Raw genomic sequence first — 12,678 nt, 5'->3', positions numbered from 1 at the left:
ACCAAATAAAATATTATACTATCACTACTACTAGTAATGATAGTAATAACAATAATAATACTTAAAAAAAAAAAAGAGAAAAGAAAGAAAAGAAAGAAAGAAAAAGAAAGAAAGAGAGAGAGATAAAAACTAGCTCAGTTGCTTAGAAAATGGCGCTAACAACATCAGGGTCATGGGTTTGATCCCCTTACAGGCCATTTGCTTAAGAGTTGGACTTGAGGATACTTGTGGGTCCCTTCCAACTCAGAATGTTCTGTGGTTCTGTGAAACCAAAGAGGAAAAAGGGATGCACAATGCAACTGGTCACCACCCACTGACTGATGCTCAACACTCTTCTGCCAGCAGTGATTGACCCCTCCTGGACAGTTGATATACTGAGTATGAAGTTGCTCTATTTATGGAATATCCCTTTGGCTGGTTCATGTCACCTGTCCCTGCTATGCTCCCTCCCATATTCTTTTATGCTTGCTTGCTAGCAGATCATGGGAACATAAAAAGTATTTAATCTAGAGTAAGAACTACTGAGCAATAACTAAAACATCACTGTGTTATCATTATTCTTCTACTAAATCCAAAACACCATACCAGCTACTGAAAAGAAAATTAACTCTAGCCCGGCTGAAACTAGGACAAATCCATATGACAAACCTTTGGGTCATCTAGTGTATTAGTGTTTCAAGACACTTGATATTGCCTTTCTTCTTTATCATTCAAGAAACTTATTCTTTTCCTCAGTATGTAACCAAAATTTTTTCTTCCTACTATGCAATTGAATGATGACAGTGGAGCAAAGTTAACTAGTGTCTGATCAGTCCAGAAATGTCTTGCAATGTCAGTATATATGTGGGTGATGTCTACACCTGATATCCTCTGTGCTGGACCACAAGCTGCTAGCTGCATTTTGATATGACGATGTAGGCCTTTTCCCAATTACCTTGGTCTTGGATATGCAAACCCCTTTTTTGCTACTTGTTGTTTTCATCTCTCTTGGTTACAGTCCATATTAGATTTTTTCAGTGTGCTCCATCAGAGAATGAACTGTAAGTCTGCCTGGAAAGTAAGACTAATGCTATCACATTTGTATCACATTCTCCAATGGCAAACATCTTGTAGACAAAACAAAACATGGTAATACCTGTGGTAATGCCTAGTGTATCTACTAGAATTAAGATTTTCCAAGACGGTCTTTCTCATCATGACAAACAGTAACTGTTATGTCCTGTCTGTGGAGTAGTCCTCTTGATAGGCTTGAATTTAATCCTCTGTACCTTAAAAATATCGCAATTGCCCTTTTATTTGGAACATGCTAAGATATCAATTTTGAATTGAGGGACAGGTAACATAGGTTTGATTTGCTGGTGGGGTGTTTCCTGCTTTGTGAAACACTGCTTTTTCTGTTTTCTTTACTATGTATAATCAAGGTACCTGCTTAAAAAAGCCAAGCTCCTACTTGCGGTTTTTGATAGCACAGCTGAATAAGTATGAAACAGTAAGTCATGCCCTCTGTCTAAATTAGCTTTTATGTTTAGAAATATGTATTTATTAATATAAACTTTAGAAATTCAGTTTAGGCACTGCTCCTCCTGCTTGTGGACTTTTGATGCTGGGTGTGCTTGGGTTTAAATATCATGCCAAATGTCTTAAGTTCACAGGAGCAAATGCAACCATGTTATCTGCACATGTTAGAATACAATTAGGACTGTGAGCTTTGGCATATCTAGTGCATTGTGTGAGTGCTGCCACATGAGCCAGTAGGGGACTGAGAAATTCCCGGTGGAAGACAAGTAGTTACAGATCTGGACTAAAGAAAGCTTCATAAAAGAAACAGCTTGGACTCTCTGTCATCCTTTCCCCTTTACAAATTATAGCATCTAGTGAAGTAGAATGGAAAGAAAATGTGTGGCATTCAGTTATAGCGAGTCCAGAGGAGGCCACCAAGATGGTCGGAGGGATGGAACACCTCTCCTATGAGGAAAGGCTGAGACAATTGGTTTTGTTCAGCCTGGAAGAAAGAAGGCTTCAGGGCAACCTAATTGAGGCCTTTCAGTACCAGAGCCTGCAGGAAAGCTGGAGAGGAACTTTTTACAAGAGCGTGTAGTGGCAGGACAAGGGGGAATGGCTTCAAACTGAAAAAGAGTAGGTTTAGATTAGTATTAAGAAAAAATTCTTTACTGTGAGGGTGGTGAGCCACTGGAATAGGTTTCCCAGAGGATCTGGGGATGCTTTATCCTTGGAGGTGTTCAAGACCAGGTTGGATGGGGCTTTGAGCAACCTGGTCTGGTGGAAGGGGTCCCTCTGCATGGCAGAGGAGTTGGAACTAGATAATCTTTGAGGTCCCCTTCCAAACTAACTCATTCTATGATTCTATGATTCTATGATTCTATATTCTATATACTGTACTTTTAACTGTCTCTGTGTCTGGAGTAAGTGTAGGGATTGGCCTGTCAGCGGGCAGGGAGCTGTGGAAACTGCGCATCACCAACATTTCTTGTACATCTCTCTCCAGCTAAGCCCTCCACTCAATCAGCGCAGGAATTTCCCATCTCTACTACTTTTCTGCTGATTCCTATTGTAGCTCTAGATACTGGAAAAAAAGATTTAGCCCCTTCAGTAACCTCCCTGAAATATGGGAAGAATATGTCTTGGGACATTTTCCCTGCATTCAAGCAATTATCACACACTTTAACAAATCATTAGTGTTGGCAGAGATGACATTAATGTATAATACTTTTCATCTAATTTGCTCTGACTCTTGTGCTTTATGCTCAGGAAATAGGCAGTACAGGACACTCATGGTGGTCTGCTCTGGCCTTGCTGCCATATTCCAGGGCCTTTATGAACCTCTTTGGTGCTCAGGCCACAAGTGTTCCATGAGATAGTTGCCGTGGAGAAGTTGGTTGCCTGTCTCCAACATGCAAGATTTTGGAAGGCAGTTAGTTGCATAAGTGGATTAATTTTCTGAACTCATGGTTCTTTCTCAGTAGATCCAGCCAGTGCTCTTTCTGCACAGAGCTGCCATGGTCTGGTTTGTTTGAGTTTGAATAGGATGTTCATTTTACTTAATGATTGCTTTGATTTATGTCTGCCTCATTCTGAGGTCTTTGGCTGATCCAGAGACCCATCAAAGCTATATTTAATAAAATAGCATTGCGTTACAGTGAAGTGAGTTCACCATGTAACACTTTTCAATGGTGCACATAAAACGAAGACTAAACAAGGACAGTTAAAACCTTGGATGTGACCTCAAGTGAATTTCCTTATGGACTTCAGTGCTGAGTGTGGTGTTTTCTGATTTTCCCATTAACAATAACATTTTTTGGAACACATCCTCTTTCTCATTCAGTAGTGATATTGCACTAGCGTACAACACAAAGTGAAATTTATGTTACTCAAACTCGTTCCTTGAGATGAGTGTCAGCAGGTTAATATTGTTGTAGGGATTTTCTGGAGAACTCTGGTGTAGATTGTTTTGCTGTTAGAAGCTCTTCTCAAAATTTTTCTTCGTGCTGCTTAAAGTATCTGTGTTCACACAAAATAAATCTCCTCACCTGTAAGTAAAATACTTTCTTTGTAAAATGTGGCCTGTTCTTGAACTGTCTTTCCTGTGCCTGGATTTCTGACTCTCTTTGACTTCCCTGTAGTAAAGCTGCTGCTTTGTTATTCTCAAGGTACCTCAAAAGGATAGTGCTGTGTTTATGACTGAGCATGGTTTGCACTGGTAAAAATTCTGATTCTTTGTCATGAACAACTGAAAATAGAAGTCTGGAAAATGTAATAAACAGATGTTCTGCTTGCCACAGGAGTTCCCAAGTTCTGCAGTATTTATATCCCAGAACTGTCCCTTTCTTCATATGGTCAAGGCTCTTGTTTTATTAGAGATGTGCCAAGCCATAAAGACCATTTCAGCCTCTTTAGCTGTGTCTGTTACCTTTACATGTGAGAAGCAGGAAATGACTACAGAGCACAGCATCCTGCAAAGGATTATGATTGGACTTGCCTGCTTGCTGTTTTGGCATCGCTTGGAAGCTGCTGTAAAGTTTTAGGGTTGCAGTGTGCAAGGTTCAATATAGAATACAAGTTATTAAGATTGCACTGCTAATATTAAAGGGCTGAAGGAGCATTTGCCTGGCTGTGCAAGAATGGCTTTGCCTGAGAGCAGACTGTGAGAGGTGTTCATGGTACTCCTGATTTTGATCATTCTTGTCTGATGTACTAAGAGGTGGAAAAGTGATCTGCAGTGCTAAAGTGCCTTGCCACATGCTGATCTGGCTTCTCTGTAACAATAACAAATTGATTATTTATACCAGCACATCTGGCTTGTCCTGGGTGTGTTATTTACGGCAGTTAAGATGCTTGAAAGGTAGACAGGCTATGATGACATGCTGTATGCTGTAGGATCTGACATAGGCCTGAAAAATATCCCTTTAGATGTTGTCGTTTTTTGATTATTCCAAATTGCCTCTTAGCTTTGTTGTGGACAATGTCAACACTCCTTTTATTCATTAAAAAAAAAAAATCAGAGCAGTCCTTAGAGTATGGTTGCAGTAGAAACATGGTTAAAAAATATATTGAAATATTCATATATTGAAAATGTTTTTGCACCCACCAAGTTACAGAGTAGCCACATTTATCTTTCAATTTAAAGTAACTTTTCTTTTTGATTGCCAGCATGACAAGATCACCAAGACGGTGCCTGTTTCACATGGTACTTGTGAATGTGCTGGCATCACTTGGGATACTAAATTGAACATAGGAGAAAGTAGGGTTGTCCATAGATTAGATTATATGACTGGGAAGACACACAAAGAAATCCCTTTCAGGGGTATGAATATTTAACTCAAATTGTCTCAGTCAGATTGCACAGACACAATTCCCTATAAAATCATGGTCTGTAGAGTGTAAATAATGCAATGACAGTCTGGAAGTGGTTTTGATGTTTCTTTTCTGATTGTAATCATCCATTTGACTTCACACTTTGAGGCCAGCATAAGGTCCATGGCTCTACCAGGGCCCACTCTGCTAATTATTAATTACTAACGACTGTAACTGGAATGATGAAGGGTAATCCAGTGCTTATGTTAAGAACACAAAGTTGTTGTAGGACATTTGCCAAAATCAGCAGTACAGAATGGCTGCAAAATTGGTGGCTAGTGACTGATCTGCTGGAAGGTGAAGATGTCTTTTTTTTCTTTTTTTGCTTTAGTTATGTTGTCATACTTGCAGATTTCTGTGATGACATTTTTAAGACTACTAGTAAGAAAACAAATATTAGTGTGTCAGTCCAGGTTTGAGGTGAAGGAGACAGCGATGGGGAATAAAGGTGTGTGCAAGGAAGGCAGCTGTTCCTGAGAATCCTGAGGTTGTCATGTAATGAGAAAGGAAGATTGCACAAAAAAAAAAAGCTAATAGATTTGCTGTTGTCTTCTGGGGGTCACACTGCTTCCTTGGAAGAACTATGTGGGACAGGTGACCTTCTCCCACACTACTGAAGGGCAGGAAACTCCAAAGAATTTCTCCAGGGAGGCACATCATCAGGGAGCAGAGCTGAGATTTATATGTTATTTGGTGCATAGAAGGATCATTGTGTTGGATTTGACAATGGAAAAGTTGTATTCAGCATCTCTTGCTATCATTTCTCCTGGGCTCCTTGAGAAGAATTGAGGCTCTTTTGGAAGCTTGTGCCCCCATGCTGATACGGACCTTCAGACTGCAGAGAGGAGAGTTTTTTTGCTGGCTGGTATAGCAGCATTTCTTGGGGAGAGGGGGCTGTTGGGGCCAGGGGAAGGAAACAGACCCATGTTTTCCTCTGCCTTCTCTTCTGTGCAGGAATTTTGCTAAGAGATGTGTCTTACCCATCTCTCACCAAACTCCCTGCTCTTATCTTCTCTACTAGATAAGCTGTGGAGAGAAATTGTCTGCTTGTCCAGGCTGGTGCTTCTCTGTTTCTCGCTCCCTTGAGAGATGCTTTGGAGAGACCTTTGATGTGGAATTCCCAGTGTGACCCTGGGCTGGGCTGCAGCGTCTCTCTCAGGATCTGAATGTGGTCTGGGTGTCCCTCACAGCTCCTATCGGGAATGAATTAGAATGTTTCATTCTTGTAAGTGATACTTTTTTGAGTAAACATCCCTGGGTTCCTGTGATGTGTAACTAATGGAGTGCTAAACTCTCAGGGCTGGTTTAAGACTCTGAAAATACATGTGTTGCCGATCCATCATGTTCCTAATACTAATTAACATAGCAGGGACACAATAAAGCCCCAGAACCTGCACACACTACCCAGCTCACATTACCACTCTATAACAGTCTCTCTATTGACCTAACAAAAGCACATATTGGAAAAATGAGACGTGGTCTTTTCTGACTCAGCTAGAACTATTCAGCCAAAGAAGAGAGCTAAGGACTCTCATTTATTATTGCCCATTATTATTCTGATATATCATGGAACAGAGTTCTCAAATAATGTACAGTGACATTTCTACCTTTGCTGGTATCCGTGTGTGTTACCTGCTGCTGGGCAGGCAGCCTTAACGCAGGCAGAGCAGCTACTGACTTGTGGAGAGATGTCCTGGTATTGGAGGGCACATTCTGCTCCTGCAAAAGTAAAAGGAAGACCTTATTTGTTGATTTACGTTTATGTTATTTGCAGTTCAGTTACAATGAAAATCTTATTGCTCTTACAATTGTCCCAGGCTTAAAGTAGTTCCTTCGCAGAAAAAGAAGAAGAAAAAAAAATTTATTAAAGTTTTTTCCTGACTACATAAATATTTATTTTTAGGTCCCAGAAATATTTTCCTTTTATTGAAGCACACTGACAACCCCTGCAATATGTTGCTTTTAATGTATGACAATTTCACTGAATTTCACTGATTTTAAGAGATGTGTGATGTATAGCCAAAGGAAAGCTGGAAGGAATCTGGACAGCAAGAGATTGTCATGTTCATGTTCCAGTGATCCCTAACGAGACACAGTCTAGCTTTGTGGAAGTTGGGGGTGAGCTGCCATTTACTTCTACAATTTCATGGTTAGAATTTTATGGTGCCTCTGTCTGAACTCCGTAGAAGTCACTCACCAGCACCTGAAGCTGGGGTGCATCTCCTGCTGCTGCACAATATTTAGTGGGCTGACTATAGACAGTACTAGTTTAATCATTATGGCAGAAAATTCTGGTATGTTTTTGGAGTGATATAAGTCCACCACTACAAACAAATTGGTCCTTGGGCACATTCCTTTGTGTTCTTACTTCTTGGTAAAAATTTTAGATGTGTAATTTTTTTCCTGAACCAGCCATTTTTGTCTGTCTTGCTATCATAAATGTATTTGAAAGAATTTTCTCACTGCTATTTAGAAAACGGATCTAGTGATTTATAGCTATATATATCTCCTCCAATTGTGTATGACCCAAATCTCTAGTAGGTGATTAAACCAAACAGTATCAACTGGATGGACATTCTGGCTGAGATGTTAAATGCTTCTGTTGTGCAGTTCAGCACAGGATGGAAAACATCCCCTGCAGACCAAGAAAGCGTGCCCTAAAGATAAAACCCTTTGAGTGGGAGTCAGAGAGGAGATGAGTTGTGCAGAGCAAAGTCAGCAAGGCAGTGCTGCCCCAGTCCTGTGGCACAGCAGCTCCTCTCACCTCTCTTTTGAGCTGAATAGTCAAAGAATAACCAGCAAGAAACTCTTGAAGCTCAGTGTTTTGTGGATCATACTGCCAGTGAACTGGTTGTGCAGTGCAGGCAGAATCTCTGAAAAGCACATTGCCTTCTCTTTTAAGTCAAAGTGAACTAAATATGGACCTTAACCAAACTCCCCTGCAGTCAGCACAGAAGGTTTTCTGTTGACTTCAGCAAAGCTGGTTAAAGCCCTTTACTCCTAGTGTTGGTTAATTTTATGCACTGAATGGTTTGACACTTCGCACAGTTGATATCATCTTGGATGTCCAAAGACCGCAAATTACCTAAGTGTCACAGATATTAAATCACGAAGTAGATGACAGTGTCCTTGCTATGTCATATGATCTTAGTGCAGTTTGTGGGATAATATTTTTTATTATTGCAAGTAATCATAAGAGCTGAAAAAATACCGTAAGTAAAAAAGCATTTTAGAGTACAATGTATCCAATGTTCTTAATATATATATATATATATATATACACATCTGTAATATGTTAAACTCAGACTTATACCCATTTAATCTCAAGGCTTTCAATGGGGTGTCTGTATAGAATGATGGGAAAAGGTTGATTCCAGACTACTCAGTGGTCGCACCTCTAAGGAAGACTTTATGCCTTAGATTTTCACCTAGATTTGTGTTTATAATAATAAACACAGCATCAGCATTTATTAAATATATATTTATAATATATTCCACACTAGCAATGGTCTGTCTACTGTAGGAATCACTTCATGTACTGTTTACTTTCTCTTTGATGATTTCAGAAAACAGACAAATCTGACATGTGGGGATGTGTTGAGCCACAGCGCTAAATGCCTGGTCAGAGTGGGCTCTGTCTACAGGCATGACCAGGATATCTATTCCAAAAATCAAATTCAAGCCTGTCAATGAGCAGGTGCACTTCTAAGATGAAAGATTTTGAAGCAGCTCTTCTCTTCCCCTTCACAGATAAGTCAGAACAAAAAAAGACACTTCATTTCAGCTCCCTTCTGCTACAGGACAAATTCACAAGATCAGGAAGAGGCACCTACGCCTAGTGAGAGTGTTTGCAAAACCACTTAGCACTACAAACAAGAGGGCACCAAAGGCAGGGCAAGAGAAGCAGCAAATGAGATGGTCCTAAATGTCCCTTAGCACATAGATGCTGCATCCAACTAGGGCACCATCTTCTCCTCCTGTGATGGCAATGCCATCCCTTCAGAAGGTGACCCTGGTGTCAGCCCTTCATTTGTATTGACTCTGAGAGGAGTCAGAGTTCCCACTGATGGCAGCTCAGACAAACAGACAAAGGTTGGAAAGAGTTAATTCATCCCTTCTTCAAGATACTTTGTAGGGATGTCGTGCTATCCAAGTGTGGTGTACCTGAAAAATTTTCCAGGCTGTTTGGGGTACTTAAAATATCTCCAATGAAGGGTTCTACTTCCAGAGTCCTAAAGATACACATTTTTATCACTGTCCTCTGTGTGCATTCTGGTTTTCCCAGATTCTCCCAGCACTATCTCTAAATCTAGCCTCAAAAAAATTAAACGAAGATGTACAGAAATACTAGCCAAAAATTAAGATAAAAATAATAAATAAATAATAATAATAATAAAAAGGCTTGGATTTTACTTATATAATGGCAGAAATATCTTCTACCTCAAACATCACCTAAAATCTTGTGGAAGGGGACTCTGCACCCATAAATGCTTCCTTTTAATTATGAGAGGAATTTGAGATACATCAGCATCATATCAGCTGTATTGGGAGTACATCCCTTGCCTTTATGCTTCCTTAACTGATGTCCAAGAATCAAGTGAGGAGAGTTCTCAGTACCTGCACACACTCATGTGCCATGTAGATGGATCACCTGGTCTGTGAAGTTATGGCACAAGCTTGTCTGATTTTCAGGGTTAGTTCTCAGATAGGTAGATGGTAAAATCCTTCAGAGCGCTTAAGTGGAAATGCCAAAGTGTAGCTCACTGTGTTTTCTACATAATTTTCGGAGAGGCAAACTATCTCGTGTTCACTCCAACATGCTGTGAGTGCTGAGCAGACCCCAGTCACCTCTTTCCCCTCTACTGCCTCGGACATCTGTACGTAGTGAGCCAGAATCTGATACTTGTATTTGCTTAGTGCAATATCACAGTCTATAAATGGTTTTACAAGCTTTCCTGCTAGCAGGAGCATAACAAGCAGCCTTTAGTGTGGCCACATGTATCAATACAGCCTGAGTCTGTCCAGCTTGTTTTAACTGATATATTGCCAGAGTGTGATGTTATTTTTCATGCTGACTAATACCTCAGGTCATCCTGTTAATTGTGGTAAGGCTACTGAGAGACTGCAATGGTACAATCTGACTAGTTACAATTATGGGATTGATTCTATACTGCTAAGCATAGCATAGCCTACCCAAATTATTTGATTTAGCAGGTGTCTTACTGGCATTCTAAATATTTTGCATACGATTGTAATGCATCCTGAGGGAAGAAAAAAACAAAACGAAACACTGCAAACCAGTTTATTAGTGAGACTCTTGCTGTTCTGCTAGAATATGGCAATTGAAAAGACAATTTACATTGCAGAAAGTTGACCTTTACTTTCCAGGACTGTAAAATAAAACCCAAAACCCCATACTTTCTGTGTCTGGTTGACATTTGAGTAAAACTGCCAGAGTGCAAACAAGCTTCGAGAAAACATCTCCAGCAAGTTCTGCATTGACTCTAAAAATGTTCTTGGCTAAGTTATTTTTTAAGACCATATGTTAAAAAAAATAAAGCCCAAAACTTTACTAGAATTTATTGCAACAAGAGATTTGCCAAACTACTTAAGACATTTGGGAAGATTACAGTGAAGTACATTAGTTGCTGACTCAACAATTTGCTATGTTCACTGCTTGCATAGTGGATTCTTGATATTCATGCTGAGAGCTGATCCAATTTTCTAGTACATTTTAGCAAGAGACCTGCCAAATGTCTACCAGCTTATTAAATGCTGGCAAACCAAAGGTCAGCCTTGTTTATGAGCCACAGCAAAGCTGCTGCGGATGGCACACAAGCATTCCCCATGGCTTTTTTTTTTTAACTTAAAATTCCAGCACAGGATTGGATGGAGATGGGTTTGGACTGGTTTTGACTTGGAGTCTCTCTAGGTCTGCTCCCATGCTCCCCAACCATAAACTGGGAGGCCGCAGGAGAGGCAGTTCTAGTTCACTGAGATGTGTTTCTTTTTGCTTCCAGGCTCCTGTGGTCCTGGTTGCAGAGGTGTGGGCCAGATTGTGCCCCCTTGCTACATCCTCAATGAGCAGGCAGAGCCTTCAGCTGCAGAAGGTAAACCTGTCCTCCCTTTAGAGTCCATTCCTCCCTCTTCCGTGGGAGTTCATCCCTTCAGCTGCCAGGGTGAAAAGGATTGTAAATGGGAAAATCTGCTGAACCCTGTGCTCAATCCAAAATTGTCTATGTCCATGGGAAACATTTTGTTGATGACTCTGGACTTCCTGTCGGACTTTCACTGTGTCTGAAGTGACAAGTCTCACCTGTTCACCATTACCGCTTTGATATCATTCCAGTTTTGTATGACTGAAGATTATCCTGATACGATAAACAAGTCTTTCTATAAAGAGGTTAACCCTTGCCCTCCTTGACAAAGCAAACATTCTAAAAAGGCAGTGGTATCACTGTCACATTCAATAAAATTTTCTTCTATGTTACACTGTAGCGAACACATTACCTCAACATTTCTTACATCCTTATAATATGTATTTATTATATTTATATGACTGGCACATAGAATATAGAAATAGAAAAATCTCTGACTCCGTACCTACAAATATGTTAGGCAGCAATGTATTAAAAAAGTAAAAAATTAAATGCTTGTTTAAAACAGAATATACTCCTTTCCCACCCCCAACAACCCAGACTTACTTGTTTAAAACATTCTGTGGTACTATCAGTTCAGAAAGGCCCATGCCACGGATAAAAATCGTATTCAGTTTTGCTTTACAAGAGACAGAGGGAGATGAATGTAGAAGAAAAAAATCCACATTTTTATGGAAGTAAACTGCAAAAGAAATCATGGTTTGTACTGATTGGGTAATACCGGAAAAGGTGATTTTTTTTTTATTTTTTTTTTTAAATTCCCTTTTCCTCCACGAAAATCTCAACGTCTTCGCTGGAGCAAATATACAGTAGCTTTATGTTTTGCAGAGAAGAACCCCTTCTGTCCGGGCCCGATGCTGGGCTGGATCCCTCCGTTATGGGGCCCCGGCCCTGCCGGTGGGATCCCTGGCCGGGCATCGGGACCACAGGGGCGGGGAAAGAGGGGGCGGCGAGAGGGGCGCAGGCAGGAGCAATTTGTTTCAGATTAAACGGTAACATCTCTGACCTAACAATTGGCGGCGATCTCCCGCGTTTGTCATTGCAATCTGCCCTCGACGGCGCAAGGAGAGAGCAGGATCAAAGCATTCCTCCGAGGAAATTGCACCCGGGGTTGCCGTTTGGTTAGCCTGCCCTAACCTCGCTAATAAATTTCCCGTGAGGAAGGGAGGGCTGGGGAGGTGGGATTGTGGCACTTGCAGCTGCACCTGCCCCTGCCCGGACGGCAGAGCCATGATGCAAAGCAGGGCCCAGCGCCTGGGGAAGGCGAGAGTGCAGCCTTTGTAGTGTCCCAGGGCTGCTCCTCCACCCCGAGGGACAGGGTGCTGCTACAAATGGCACAGCCCCCGCCGCTGCCTGCCCGGCGTGAGGACCCATCCCCGGCCCCCATCGGTGTTTCCACACCTCCACCCCGCCTTGGGCAGCAAGGCTGCCGGTGGCAGCATCACACCTCCTCCATCTCACCTCGGGCAGTGCGGCTCCCGAGGGGACTCCCACGGCAACACACGGGCCGGGGGGGAGGCACAGGCGAGGGTGCGCGGTGGAGGCTCTGAAGGAGTCCCGGAGCATATCAGCAGCCCCGGCCTCGGGTCTTGGCCCCGGGCCCCACAGGCACCGGGGCTGACGCGGCGACGGGGCGCTGAGCGGGGAG

This window comes from Manacus candei, unplaced genomic scaffold (genome assembly GCF_025592945.1).
Source record: "Manacus candei isolate 608988 ecotype Guabito, Panama unplaced genomic scaffold, ASM2559294v1 h1tg000024l, whole genome shotgun sequence".
Classification (NCBI taxonomy): Eukaryota; Metazoa; Chordata; class Aves; order Passeriformes; family Pipridae; genus Manacus; species Manacus candei.
The sequence above is the reverse complement of the archived record's forward strand: the minus strand, read 5'-3'. Positions refer to the sequence as shown.